Genomic DNA, 13,111 nt, shown 5'->3' with positions numbered 1-13,111 from the left:
GCGCAGGCCAGCGAGGCTGCGGGAGTTCATCCTGGACACCACCCCGGGGCGGCGCTCACACAGCCCGGCGCTGATACCAGAGCGTTAACGCCAGCCCTACGGACGGCAAGGCCCAACGAGCCTGGAGGAAGGTAGCCCACGAGAGCGCCCCCGACGGGAGCTTCGGCTTCCGATCCACCTGGCCGAGTACGTCTTGGGCGGGATTGTGGCACTGTTTCCCACGCCAAGCGCTGCGGCGCCGCCTCCCAGCCCAGCTTCCCACACAACGACCGAGGCGGCGTCCACCTGCGCCAACACCTTACGTGCCGCGGCGCCGCCTTCCAGCCCAGCTGCCCACGCAGCGACCGAGGTGGCGTCCGCCTGTGCTGACACACCAAGTGCTGCGGCGCCGCCTCCCGGCCTAGCTGCCCACACAGCGACCGAGGCGGCGTCCGACTGCGCCTACACACCACGTGCCGCGGCGCCGCCTCCCAGCCCAGCTGCCCACGCAGCAACCGAGGCGGCGTCCGCCTGCGTCGACACACCAAGCGCTGCTGCGCCGCCTCCCAACCCAGCTTCCCACGCAGCAACTGCGTATTTTGCTGAACTGGACCTATCCCGACTGTCTTCATTGTGATACCGCGCTGCGTATCGGATCACTGAATTTACGGTACTGGCCGACTCCAGCGAGAGCTTTTTATTTAAGGACGCCGTGCATATACCTGCCGGCTGCACTCACGTAAGTGTTTCGGCGCTGGCCGTCTCCAGCGAGCATCGACCCACGTCTCGCGAGACTGCCGCGGTAACCATTTCAGTGTCGTGTAGTGTTGTGTTTTTTTTTATCGTTTTGAAGCGTCAGGATCGCCGCTTCATTTGAAAACCGCGCGTCAGCGCGGGCGTCTGCAAGTCGTCCCCTCCTTCCTTTCCTTTCCTAGTGTGTGCTTGCTCCTCGCCCCCCCTCCTACGGTCGGCGCATGCACGCTGCACCGAACCTATGCCTTATATATGGCTGTAAAGCCTTAATTCGGTCTTGTTTGTCTTGTCTCGTCTAGCTTGTCTGGTCTCGTCTTAGTCTCCTTCGAGAGCTCGAGTAGTTTTGTAATCCAACATGTATTCAGTCAGTTAGGCTTAAAATTGTACTATGTGCGCGACCTCGGGGGAAAGAAAATGTAAGTTGGAGTGAGGCGGTGGCCCTTGCCATAATGTAAGTCTTTGTAAATGTTTGTCTATTTTGTTTAAATACCCTTTGGATCGCCACCTAGAAAATTACGTTTGGATTTAATTTAACTTAACTTAATTTAACTTCACTTTGTTGGTAACTGTTCTCCACTGAGACGTCGACGTACGTAAAACGTAACTTTATTAATCTTTTTTAAAAATGTAACTTACGTCTGTAACGCAATGTAACGAGCATATTGTAGTAGGTTTTCCCTACATATTGACAAGGTTGTAATTTTGCTGCTTTCAATGTGTATACCTTGTGACGCCCCCTTTTGATGGCCCGTAATGGGACCGCACAATGTTTCGCGCAATGTTTCGCTGGCGTAATTTGTTAAACTAGACTGTTCTCTTTTTTTGTGGCCTTGATAATGGCTCGTTCACTTTTGCTGTGTATATAATCACTTTAATGGACCATATTGCTTATTGTTAATTAATTAATCAATTTGTTTATTTTTTGGCCTGATTAAAATTCTTTTATTGATGTGACTACTGTTGTTGTGTAACAAATACCTCTCCTCAATCCATGCCTTGCTATGGCCTCCTACCCTGCCTTTATTCTTATAGGCATTACAGTTTTGTGACTGTAATTGTGTAATCACTAGACGTTGCCAAGTGTTGGTGGGAGTTTTGTAGCGGGACTGAACAGCGGAGCGTACGTGTAGAGCGTACCGTGTACCCCTGCGGACCCCCGCTGAAGCTCTTAAATTAAATGTAATTCTCAAAAACTTGTGTATCATTTCCATAGTCTTCCGGCCTCCACACGGCCGAGTTTTGAAATAATATCATCTAATCCAGGCCATCATAAAATGGTTTTACAGTTAAAATTATATATAATTATATTTATGAAAGCATGAAAGACAAGCGAACTTAATCAGAAACACATAAGAATAATCAATATACAAAATTTAAAACAAAATATTTTTCCAAAAAATTGGTTGTCTGTAAAGTCGGTTTACGGACGATAGTTTAACGTGACAACGTCATAACAAAACACTGATGAAATGATTGCATACTTTTATGAATAAAATTGAATCATTTTTATTGAATTATCGCTATTTTGTATGGATACAAAGAAGCAGTGAAATGAAATATACAATTTAATTGATAAATTTACTTTTATTTGCACTCATTAATTCAAATATGTTTATTACTTTAACGAAGAGATTATTTTAACTATAACTTTTATACATGTTTGCTATTTAACTTCTTCCAATCTGTCCGTGCAGCCGGCGTTCATCGATTTATTAGATGTTGTCACGTCAAAAGTGTCCCGTAATGCATGTTGTCCCGTTACACTGTGTCCCATTACGCTCATTGTACGCTTCCACTCGATTGGAACAACCATCGATTTGACTTTTTCGAGGCACATTAAACTTGAAACACTCCCATTCGTTTCCTACTTTTCCTATCACCGTCGTATCCTTAACAGAATAACACAGTTTGGAAGAAGTTAAATAGCAAACATGTATAAAAGTTATAGTTAAAATAATCTCTTCGCTAAAGTAATAAACATATTTGAATTAATGAGTGCAAATATAAGTAAATTTATCAATTAAGTTGTAGATTTCATTTCACTCCTTCTTTGTATCCATACAAAATAGTGATAATTCAATAAAAATGATTCAATTTTATTTATAAAAGTATGCAATCATTTCATCAATGTTTTGTTATGACGTTGCCACGTTAAACTATCGTCCGTAAACCGACCTTACAGACAACCAATTTTTTTTCTGAGATGGTGTATTTGTATTTGTTGTAGCTTAAGAATTTACGAAATTATTAGAGTTTTTTAAGAAATTTTTTTTTTTGCAAATAACTTTAGATGAAGGCAGTTAACACACTTTGAGCCTACCCCACACAAAACCATCAAATAGGCCTATACATCAGGAGAAACCTGAATGTTAGACACTGCAACTGAAACAAATGTTTTCATCATATTAACATAGTAGGCTATTTGTTTGTACTATTTTCGAGTCCCCCAAAATTGAAAAAATCTTCTCTTCCAACGTTGTAAAAAAAAAAAAAAAAAAAAAACCCTCGCTTTATATATTAGACAGAAAATAAATAACTATAAACACACATATACTGACACCGTCCCCGTTGCCTGATCTGAATTTACGTGAATTTTGAACTGTTTGGTTAATTTTGGGGTCACAAGGGCGGGGTTCCTGGCCTCGTGGCTGCAGGCAGGGACGTATCAACAAAGGGCTCCCCGGGCTGTTATGGCCTCCCAGGACGCCTTATTAATAAAACACACACGGACTTTTAGTTATTTATTACGTCGCACCATCTACACGTCACACGTTCACGTAACTGGCCGCTTCATCGTCGACCTAAGCTCCGCGCACGATGAACCTGTTCTGGCTTATGCGAGGGTACTTGGACGCAACTTGAAGTGCGTGGGCGATAGGTCCCGCAAATTACTTATGATAACACATTACACTATAAGGACGGCAGGTCCCGCGAATTTACTTATGATAACACATTACACTATAATCACTGTGGTTAGTCCCGCACAGATGGCTATGCAACGGCGGCTATTCCGCTTGGTGGCGAGGGCCACGTTATGCTGGGTACGGACACGGTGGAATCTTGTACGATATCACGCACGTGGCCGTGGCATGTCCCAGTTAATGACTCGTCCGAATGCTTGGTATCGCGTTTGGCGCAGTGCCGCCCTGCGTGGGCGATGAACTATGTCCCGATGTGGGACGTTACAGCGTGAGGCGCAGGTGCCACGATGGACCACCTAGTAAATTACGTAAGATATTTGAAAGTCCCTGGATGGACTGCACATTTTATTAAAAGACCGCGCGGGGTCGCGAACGGCCGGTTTGGGCCGACCGGGGAGCTGATATAAAAACGGTTTGACTAAAATTACCTATTGCAGTTACTGGATGTTGGCGCGAAAGTTGAGAGCTCCCCGTGTGTGGGCTGCCGGCCCGGGCGAGTGCTGGATGGCGACTGACTAACCTCCCTGGCCGCCGAGGCCAGGGAGGGGGGAAATTCCGCGGGAAAACTGCAGAGCGCGGGAAGATGACTTCGGCCAGTTTTGTGAATGATAACCCTTTATAAAATGATTATTAACTTAACATTAATTATTGATGGTTTTAGATTTATTAGTTTCTGTTTATATTATAAAATGCATGAATAAATAATAACCTTGCACAGTGCCACACCCGGCCGGGCGCTTTGCACACGTAGGCGGCCGTGACTGACGTCACGCCGTTCGGGGCACTGCACTATGTTGCGCGCACGGGCGCGTTCGGGGCGCGGCACAGATCACAGATCAGGTGTTGAGGACACATACCGGCCTGTGCTCTCAGAGGGAGCACTGACGGCGGCGTCAAAACCTAACTATAATTTTATAGTGTTGCAAAAAAAAAAATAATGTTTTGAATTGATAGTAATTAAGTAAGCATCAAACAAATAACAATAAAAATTTCTCCTATAAACCGACTTTCCACCTTATTTGCAACTCATTAAAACATCAAGAACGAACGAAAAAGATTAACAAAACTTGCTGCCTTCTCTTGCAAATTAGTTTTAAAATCTGCGTTTTTCAACCAAAAAGTGTATATTGGCAACTTCAAAATTACACAATTATTTTAAAATCGTACTTAAAAAATTAATTAAATTAATGTGTGGCAACATCAAAATTGCATACATTTAAATATCTTTCTTAAAATTGTTTAAAAAGAAGTTGAATTATAAATTATTTATGCTATATAAGATGCAAGAGAATCGGCAAATTAATTTAAATTTTAAATATAAATCTATCAACATAAATTTCACATAAGTTGACGTCCCTCGGCTTCAGGTCCCCGTTTTCCCGTTGATGTAATTGTCCTGCTTTGCCCGTACTGCTCTCGTCGGAGAGGTGTGGGTCCAGGCCAACGTGGCCGGGACCGGGAAATGCGGGACCTGGAGGGAGAGTGAAGTGATGAGGAATGTTGGTAGGCTGTCGCAAGAAGAACACGGCATTAACGAATTCACGAGCCTATTTTTATTACTTTTAAAGACCTGCCGCAGCCTGGTGGAACCGTCGCGGAACAAGTGTCCTACCGCGGCGACCCGGACTCCCTGACGACCGTACTGTTCGCGAATACGTTTCAACACGAATCGTAAGGTTCTCAATGCAAAACTGACTCCGTTAGAGATGACTCGGTGACAAAGCGCTGTGCATACGTGGCCCGTTACGTAATGTCCCTTAAGGCGGCGAATGTTCAGAAACCTGTAACAACACGTTCGCGTTCCAGAAACTCTCAGCTGGACCCGTCTCCCGAAAACTCGTAAATTAAGCACGTTGCTGGTTCGCGGTGGCAGCTCAGCTGCCGCGGCAATCTGTGAACTGAACGAACGACTAGCCACGAGCGCAAGGTACGCGGCTCGCGGAGCGGCGAACACGTCTGTCTCCGCTCGAGACCAGGACACGACTGACTCTCCCCGCTAGCCCGCGGGCGCCTGCGGGTTGCGGGGAGGGGAGGGGAAAACGGCCGGCGTGGGAGAGGTCCCGTACCGCGGCGCGCCAGGCTGTGGTTACACATTAACACGGCGAAACCCTTCAGAAAAATTACAGAATTATTTATAAAGACTTAAACGAGACATTAATTAAACAGCGAATTTACACAAGAATTAATAAATAAATTAAGTTATTTACATACTTTTAAGACCCTTGATCGTTTGCAAATATATACACACAGACATATAGTGATAAAGTCGCACAGAGAAAACCCTCACTGGCATGCTAGGGCGCACGCGGGTGCGTCCCTGGCCGTCGCACTTCACAGGGGACATAATGGAGGACGTTGACGAGGCATAACGGCCTGAAGGAGCCGAGGAGACACTTGGGTCGACGTCAAAGTTAGCTAACTTTTGAATTCGTTAAAATTTCAGTAATGATGTGGTAACACGTTTTATAATTTATTTTGCAGAATTCAAAAAAAGCTGAACCTGCAATTGGCTTAATGTTACAATAATAGCATTACTGTATGAATTCTACTCAACTTGTTAGTAAATATAATACAATATATTTAATGAAACAGGGCTTACACGTCTACCACTAAGTCAGTTTGATAATTATCACATCAACATGTGCGGGACACTACAAATATGTACAACATATTATTATACAACATAATACATGCCGTACGTGATCTAGAACTCCTGTCGAGCTGTGTCAACCGATTATAATTCAAGTTTTTGGTCTGGTATTGTGGAACAGGAGATTGGCAGTTTTGATGTTTCAGAGACATTTATTTTTTATATTTAAAAGTAAAAATTTATTCTGTATTGCACAGAAAATAAAGAAACATAGTCAGTGTATGAATTGACAACTTATGCACTTAAAAAGTACAGGCATAAAATAAATCATGTGTGCAAATAGAAACCGAGATACACAATAAATTATAAAATTATAAATGGAAAAGGGTATACTGGCGCACCCTGCCCAGTGATAATTCGCAATGAGCTTCAACAATTAGTTATGAGTAACTTGACAGATAGCGTTGCTAAACCACGCGAACACTGCATTCAAACGTCGTTATGTAGGTACTACATGAAAAATTCATATTCGAATAAAATCCGGATCGGACCATGTTTGACCAAACTACATGAATTCCATCGAAAAAAATTCGAAACTTTTCCGGAAACAACTAACCCGACTTCCACCATACCCGGAATCTTCACTACACGGAAATGTGTCGAACCGGAATAGTGACTATTCCGGGTCGGCACAAGTCCGTGTCAACTTGTGAGATTTAAATCTTGTATGGAATAGTGACTACTCCGATTCGACACAAATCCGTTTTTTGCCATTGCTTAGGCGGAATAGTCACTATTCTTTTCGACACAAATCCGCGTCCCCATGTTGCATCCCTAATCTTAGGCTTTTCCATGGAGTTATGAATTGTCAGGACATGGCATGCTGTGATGTAGTTGAAGCCACATGTACGTCACCATCGCCATATTGTACTCGCCCAAAACATTGCATGTTCACCGCTTATCATGGTTGACGTCGTACCTCCTCTTTATTAAATAAAAAACCCGGGTCACAGTCCTGTCCGCGTCACCAGATGGCAGTGTAAATATAAAGAGACAATGTATCATGGTTATTTTATATATGTTATTATTGTAAATATTTAGGTAGATTATTAAGTGTATACTGGAAGTATGTTTTGTAGATGTGGAAATAATATTGTAAAATGCAAAAGATCATCATCATGCAAAAGAGATAGAAATATGTAAAACTTTAACACAGATGGTTCTAGAAGAAACTTGTATAAATTGTGCGGGCTAACAAGCCTAGACAGCTTTCCTCTCTCCCAGCCAATTTGGGAGAATAAATATTACCTCAGTCAAAAGTGGTATCATTGGCTTGAATTCCTCATCTTCCTTTCCTCAGCTAGCGACTCTTCGTGAGACCGCGGGCTTTCCTTCTCTCTCTCCTTCTCTCTCTCAGTATCTCGCACCTATCCACTAGCGACTCCTTGTGAGACCGCGGGCAATCCTCTGCTAGCGACTCTTAGTGAGACCGAGGGCATCCCTCTCTCCTACACTCCTGCTAGCGACTCCTTGCGAGACCGCGGGCATCCCTCTTTCCAACTTCCATCCTTTCTGCTAGCGACTCTTCGTGAGACCGCGGGCAATCCTCTGCTAGCGACTCTTCGTGAGACCGCGGGCATCCTCTCTTCTACATCCAATCTTCCTGCTAGCTACTCCTTGTCAGCACATCCTCGGTCAGCTGCACTGGGCCGAACGGTCTACTCCCGCCTCAGAGTGTGAGGCTGCTCTACCAAAGAGCTGGCGCCGGGCAAACAACACAACAACTGAACGACCGAGCGACGTCCACCCCGTCTCCACAGCTTCACCAGAGACGAGGCCGCGACATTTGGCGCCCAACGTGGGGCACTTCATCATCGAGACTACCAGAGTTCATGAACAGTCAGCAGCGTTCGGCGACCCGAAGTGTGTATATTCACTAAACGAGCATAGAAGAATGTGTGCAGGACAGAACGTGTAGAAATTCGTAACACAATGCTACCACACAGACTGACAACCACATGCGAAACAGGTCAACCACCAAGGGACTTTGACCTAATGACAGGAGAAGAACAGTGGCACAACACATCTGAGAGCAAACCAGTGAGAGCAGAGTTAGCAATGGGTACATTGGTTTGGGATACAATAGCAACACCAAGGCCCACACAGGCACCAACACAGAAGGCAGGGGCAAACCTCATAGACTGGGAGGTTCTTGCAAGCCCAGCAGTGCAACCAAACGTGCATATAGGGCGGACAGCTACCGCAACAGGACGCATAGTGCTTCCAGAGTTCAGTGGGCTAGCGCATGAGGACCCATGCGAGTTTGTGCAGTGGTGTCAGGAACGGATGACACAATGCGGGGTGCAGATAGAAGAATGGACCCAACGCACGAGTGAACAATTACGCGGGCAAGCTCGTGAGTGGTGGAACCTGTGGGGACGCTATGACATGCAGTGGCAGGAGTTCGCTACCCGCTTAACACGGCGTTTTGACGACTGCATGGCACTCATGAGCTGTAAGGCTCGCTTCTACGGCGAGTCCCAAAAGGACTCAGAGTCGGTAGAGCAGTTCGTGGCAAACAAGCTGCGGCTGTACCGGCGCATAGCCCCGGGAGAAGACCCCGAGCAAGCTTTACCAGAAGTTACAGCATTAATACGAGAGGAATTGCAACCATTCCTCAGGCCATACTGCAATGAGACAGTAGAGGACTACGTACGACAGGCAACAGCTACAGAAGGCAACCTACGACACCTCCTGGGACGTCGGACCGGGACAACTATCCCCGAACGAGGACCCAGACAACAGGTTGGAGCACCTGCAGGGACAAGCAGGGCCATACTGCAGGAACGTCCATGGCGGACAGCAACACGGGCGATCGAGGGCCCACCTGGTGGGAGAGGCCAGAACATATCTCCAGAATGGCGGAATGCAGGCAATCGGCACGATGGAGGCCGACCACCACAGTGCCGTCTTGGATGCCCACAAGGCACGTATCACTGGCATCAGGACTGCCAGAGACACCAACAGCGACAACAACCAGCGGGAAACGGGCAGTAGGGGGTGTAGGACCTACAGACTTACCCCCTGCGCCAGCCAATCCCCTGCTGCAAGCCACAGAGAACAACATTGAACAACTGGGGCAGCTCACCACGCTAGAAAACCGACTGATGCGGATCCCCATCACCCTGAATGGGAGACAGACTGCCGCACTTATAGACACAGGGGCGAGCCATGTGTTCGTCGCCCAGCACTGTGTACCACCTGCAGAAGTCACACCCAGACACCGTGCCCTGCGCCTTGCTACGAACACTGGGACAGGGACAGCTATTGGAGATGCCATCATCACAGTGGGTGTACAGAAGATGGTGGCCCAAACTCCAGCAGTCGTCGTAGAAGGGCTCAGAGAAGATTTGGTACTTGGACAGCCCTGGTTGGTAGAGCAGGACGCCTTGATTTCGCCAGCATCAGGCCTGGTAAATTTAGGTAAACGTGAGCGCCTGGCAGTATACACACTAGGAAGCATACCACCACCCCAGGAGGAGCCCACAGGGTTGGAAGACCTGGACAATCAGGTACCCTCAGAATATCAGGACGATTTCAGGCGACTTCTGTGGGAAAGACGAAGCATCTTTGCCACTGCAAATCCCCTAAAGCGCACCACAGTGACCGAGCACAAGATTCCTACTGCACATGACGAACCCATATATGAAGCCCCCAGAGGATATGGGTTCCGGGAGCAACGGCTGATACGAGAACAGGTGCAAGAAATGTTGCGAGATGGGGTCATCGAGCCATCAAACAGTGCATATAATTCACGCATTGTCTTAGTGGCCAAGAAGGACGGAACCATGCGGTTCTGTGTGGATTTTCGCCCGCTGAACAGGATTACGATCAGTTCCCCTCCACCACAGATAAGCGTAGAAGAAGCCTTGGCAAGTCTAGGCAATGCACGGGTATTTACAACTCTTGACTTACGCTCTGGCTACTGGCAGGTGCCAATCACCCCAAGCCACAGAGAAAAGACAGCATTTACTGTACCCGATGGCAGGCGCTTCCAGTTCTGTGCCATGCCATTCGGCCTCAAGTGCGCACCAGCCACATTCCAAACTATGATGGTCCGCGTACTAGAGGGATACATCGGCCAGTTCGTGGTGGCCTACCTCGACGATGTGATAGTGTACTCCGAATCCTGGGAGCACCATGCACACCACCTGTCGCTGGTCCTGGAACGGCTAGAAATGCACCACTTGACCTGCGCCACCCAGAAGTGCCACATCGGACTAAGAGAGGTTGAATTCTTAGGACACATGGTGGATGCTGAGGGCAACCGACCCCACCCGGCACACCTAGCAAAGATTGCAGGGGCAGAACCCTCCAGAACACACAAACAACTGCAACGGTTCCTGGGCCTCGCCAACTGGCTACGGAACTATATCGCAGACTTCGCCACGCTCGCAACCCCACTGACAGACCTGTTGTCACCTCGACAGCGCTACCAATGTACCCCAGCTGCTCAGGAAGCACTGGACAATCTGAAAATAGCCTTCTTCTTTAGATGTCACACACTGTCCCGAGTAAATCCCGAGAGTGTGCTGTATGTCCAGACAGATGCAAGCACCGACGGTGTGGGGGAAGTGCTATACCAATTGGACCAAAAGGGAGACAGGTGCATCATTGATTATGCTAGTGCCAAGTTTGGACAGGCAGAAAGGAACTACCACAGCAATGAGCAGGAGTGCCTAGCTGTGGTATGGGCACTTAAGAAGTACCGACCCCACCTGGAGGGGAGGCCATTTGTGCTACGCACATATAACCAATGTCTCACATGGTTACGGACACTTCAGGGATGCAAGAGCAAGCTCGTAAGGTGGGCCCTGTTCCTACAATCCTTCGACTTCCTTGTCGAACACATCCCTGGGGTAGAAAACCAGCTGCCGGATGCCCTGTCACGAGACCCCGATGAGGACTCCCACCTGGAAGATGACGTGTCATGGGAGGAAATACTGCCACCTTCCCATAGGGCACACGACCACAGGGCAAGTGACACGACCTGTCGTCTGCTCACTGTGGGAGAAGATGATGACCCACCTCCAGCGGACCTGATCGAACTCAAACAACGGGTTCTCGACGCCCAACGCACCTCCCCAGATGCTGAGCGTCGACGAGCAAAGCAAGCAGAAGGACTGGATGAGATATGGACCATGAGAGAGGGCATGTTGTGTACGAAGGGGATAGGAACCAACCAGGAGTGGCGCATATATGTACCACCAGAAGCACGGGAAGCCGTTCTGCGCTTCATGCACGATCATGATCTGGCAGGACATCCAGGAGCGGACCAAACCCGACGGGCAACCAGCCAGCACTACCACTGGCCCGGCATAGCCCGGGACATACGGGAGTATGTAAGGACCTGTGAGAAGTGCCAGGAGCGAAAGGCACGGCAGAGTGATGGGACAGAGCAGCAGCAGCCGCGTCTCCCCACTACCCCATTCCAGTCCATCGCGTTGGATGTTATGGGGCCATATCCCCATACTGCCCGAGGGAAGAGGTTCCTGGTGGTGGTCACGGACCTCTTTACACGATGGGTAGAAGCATATCCTACCAGTAACATCCGAGCCAAAACCATTGCAAGAATCCTGCAGACGGAATTCTTCCCACGATGGGGATACCCCAGGGACCTCCTGACAGACAATGCCAGCCAGTTTATCGGAAGGCAGTGGCAAGAATTATGTCAGGCATGGCAAGTGGAACACCGGACCACGCCGGCTTACCATCCATGAGCCAACCCAACGGAGAGACGTAACCAGGAGCTGAAAGTCCAAATGCGCATACGTCTGGGGGACGACCATACCACATGGGATGAACACATAGCGGAGGCCCTGTTCTGCATCCGCCGCAGGACCAATGCAGCCACAGGGATGTCCCCCGCACAAATGGTCCAAGGCCACAATCTGCCCATGCCCGGCGAATGGACGGCCCACGGCGTAACAGATGAAGGCGAAAACCCCGAGGATCGCTGTCGGCGGCAAGCGAGTGAGCTGACAACAGCGCGAGAACACCAGAGGGCCTACACTCGGCAGATAACCCCGCAGACCACACTACAACCACCGGAGCTACAGCCCTGTGACCACGTGTATGTCCGCACACATCCCCTGTCCAATGCAATTAGGAACTACTGTGCTGGACTGAGCCCCAGGTGGTCGGGACCACACCGCATCCTGAAGCAGCTGAGTCAAAGCACTTATTTGGTGCGCCGGGGTAGACAAATGCGAAAAGTACACCGGGACCACATCCGGAAAACAGCACCCCCAAAAGGGGGCAATGCCATGGAGGACCCTACTCCAGATGTGATAGGACCGATGCCGCACAGCCACCAATCTGTCACACCCCAAGGAATGCAGCATCTGTTCCAACAAACACCGAGCCCTAGGACAAGATGGGAGAGGCCTGCAGAAGCCCCTGCCACGACCCCTAGGCGACAGCACCAGAGGCACCCGGCACGAATGCAGATCCTTGATGTCACGGGGACACCAGAGGCGGGCGTAAACACCACAGAGGAGCAGCCCCCGGTGACAGAACCAGATGACATTGAGACAACAGAACCACCTTCCCCTACCCGAGGCGGATGGGGGCATGGTGCCTCCCTCGCCGATGCCGAATTTCGGGTCAAGGTGGAGGAACCAGCTGAGGACAACCAGAGACACCGCCGACGACGACGCCGGCCCCCACTGTACCTGGCAGATTACGTCACCGGCAGCGAACTGGACACACTGGTGAATGGCGACCCAGGGAGTCCGGAACCAGCAGGCAGGCCCTGACGCTCGCAACTACGAGGAGAGAAGGCATCATGTGCCTGCTGGAGGGCGCG

The sequence above is a fragment of the Bacillus rossius genome, chromosome 1, assembly GCF_032445375.1.
Source record: "Bacillus rossius redtenbacheri isolate Brsri chromosome 1, Brsri_v3, whole genome shotgun sequence".
NCBI lineage: Eukaryota > Metazoa > Arthropoda > Insecta > Phasmatodea > Bacillidae > Bacillus > Bacillus rossius.
The sequence above is the reverse complement of the archived record's forward strand: the minus strand, read 5'-3'. Positions refer to the sequence as shown.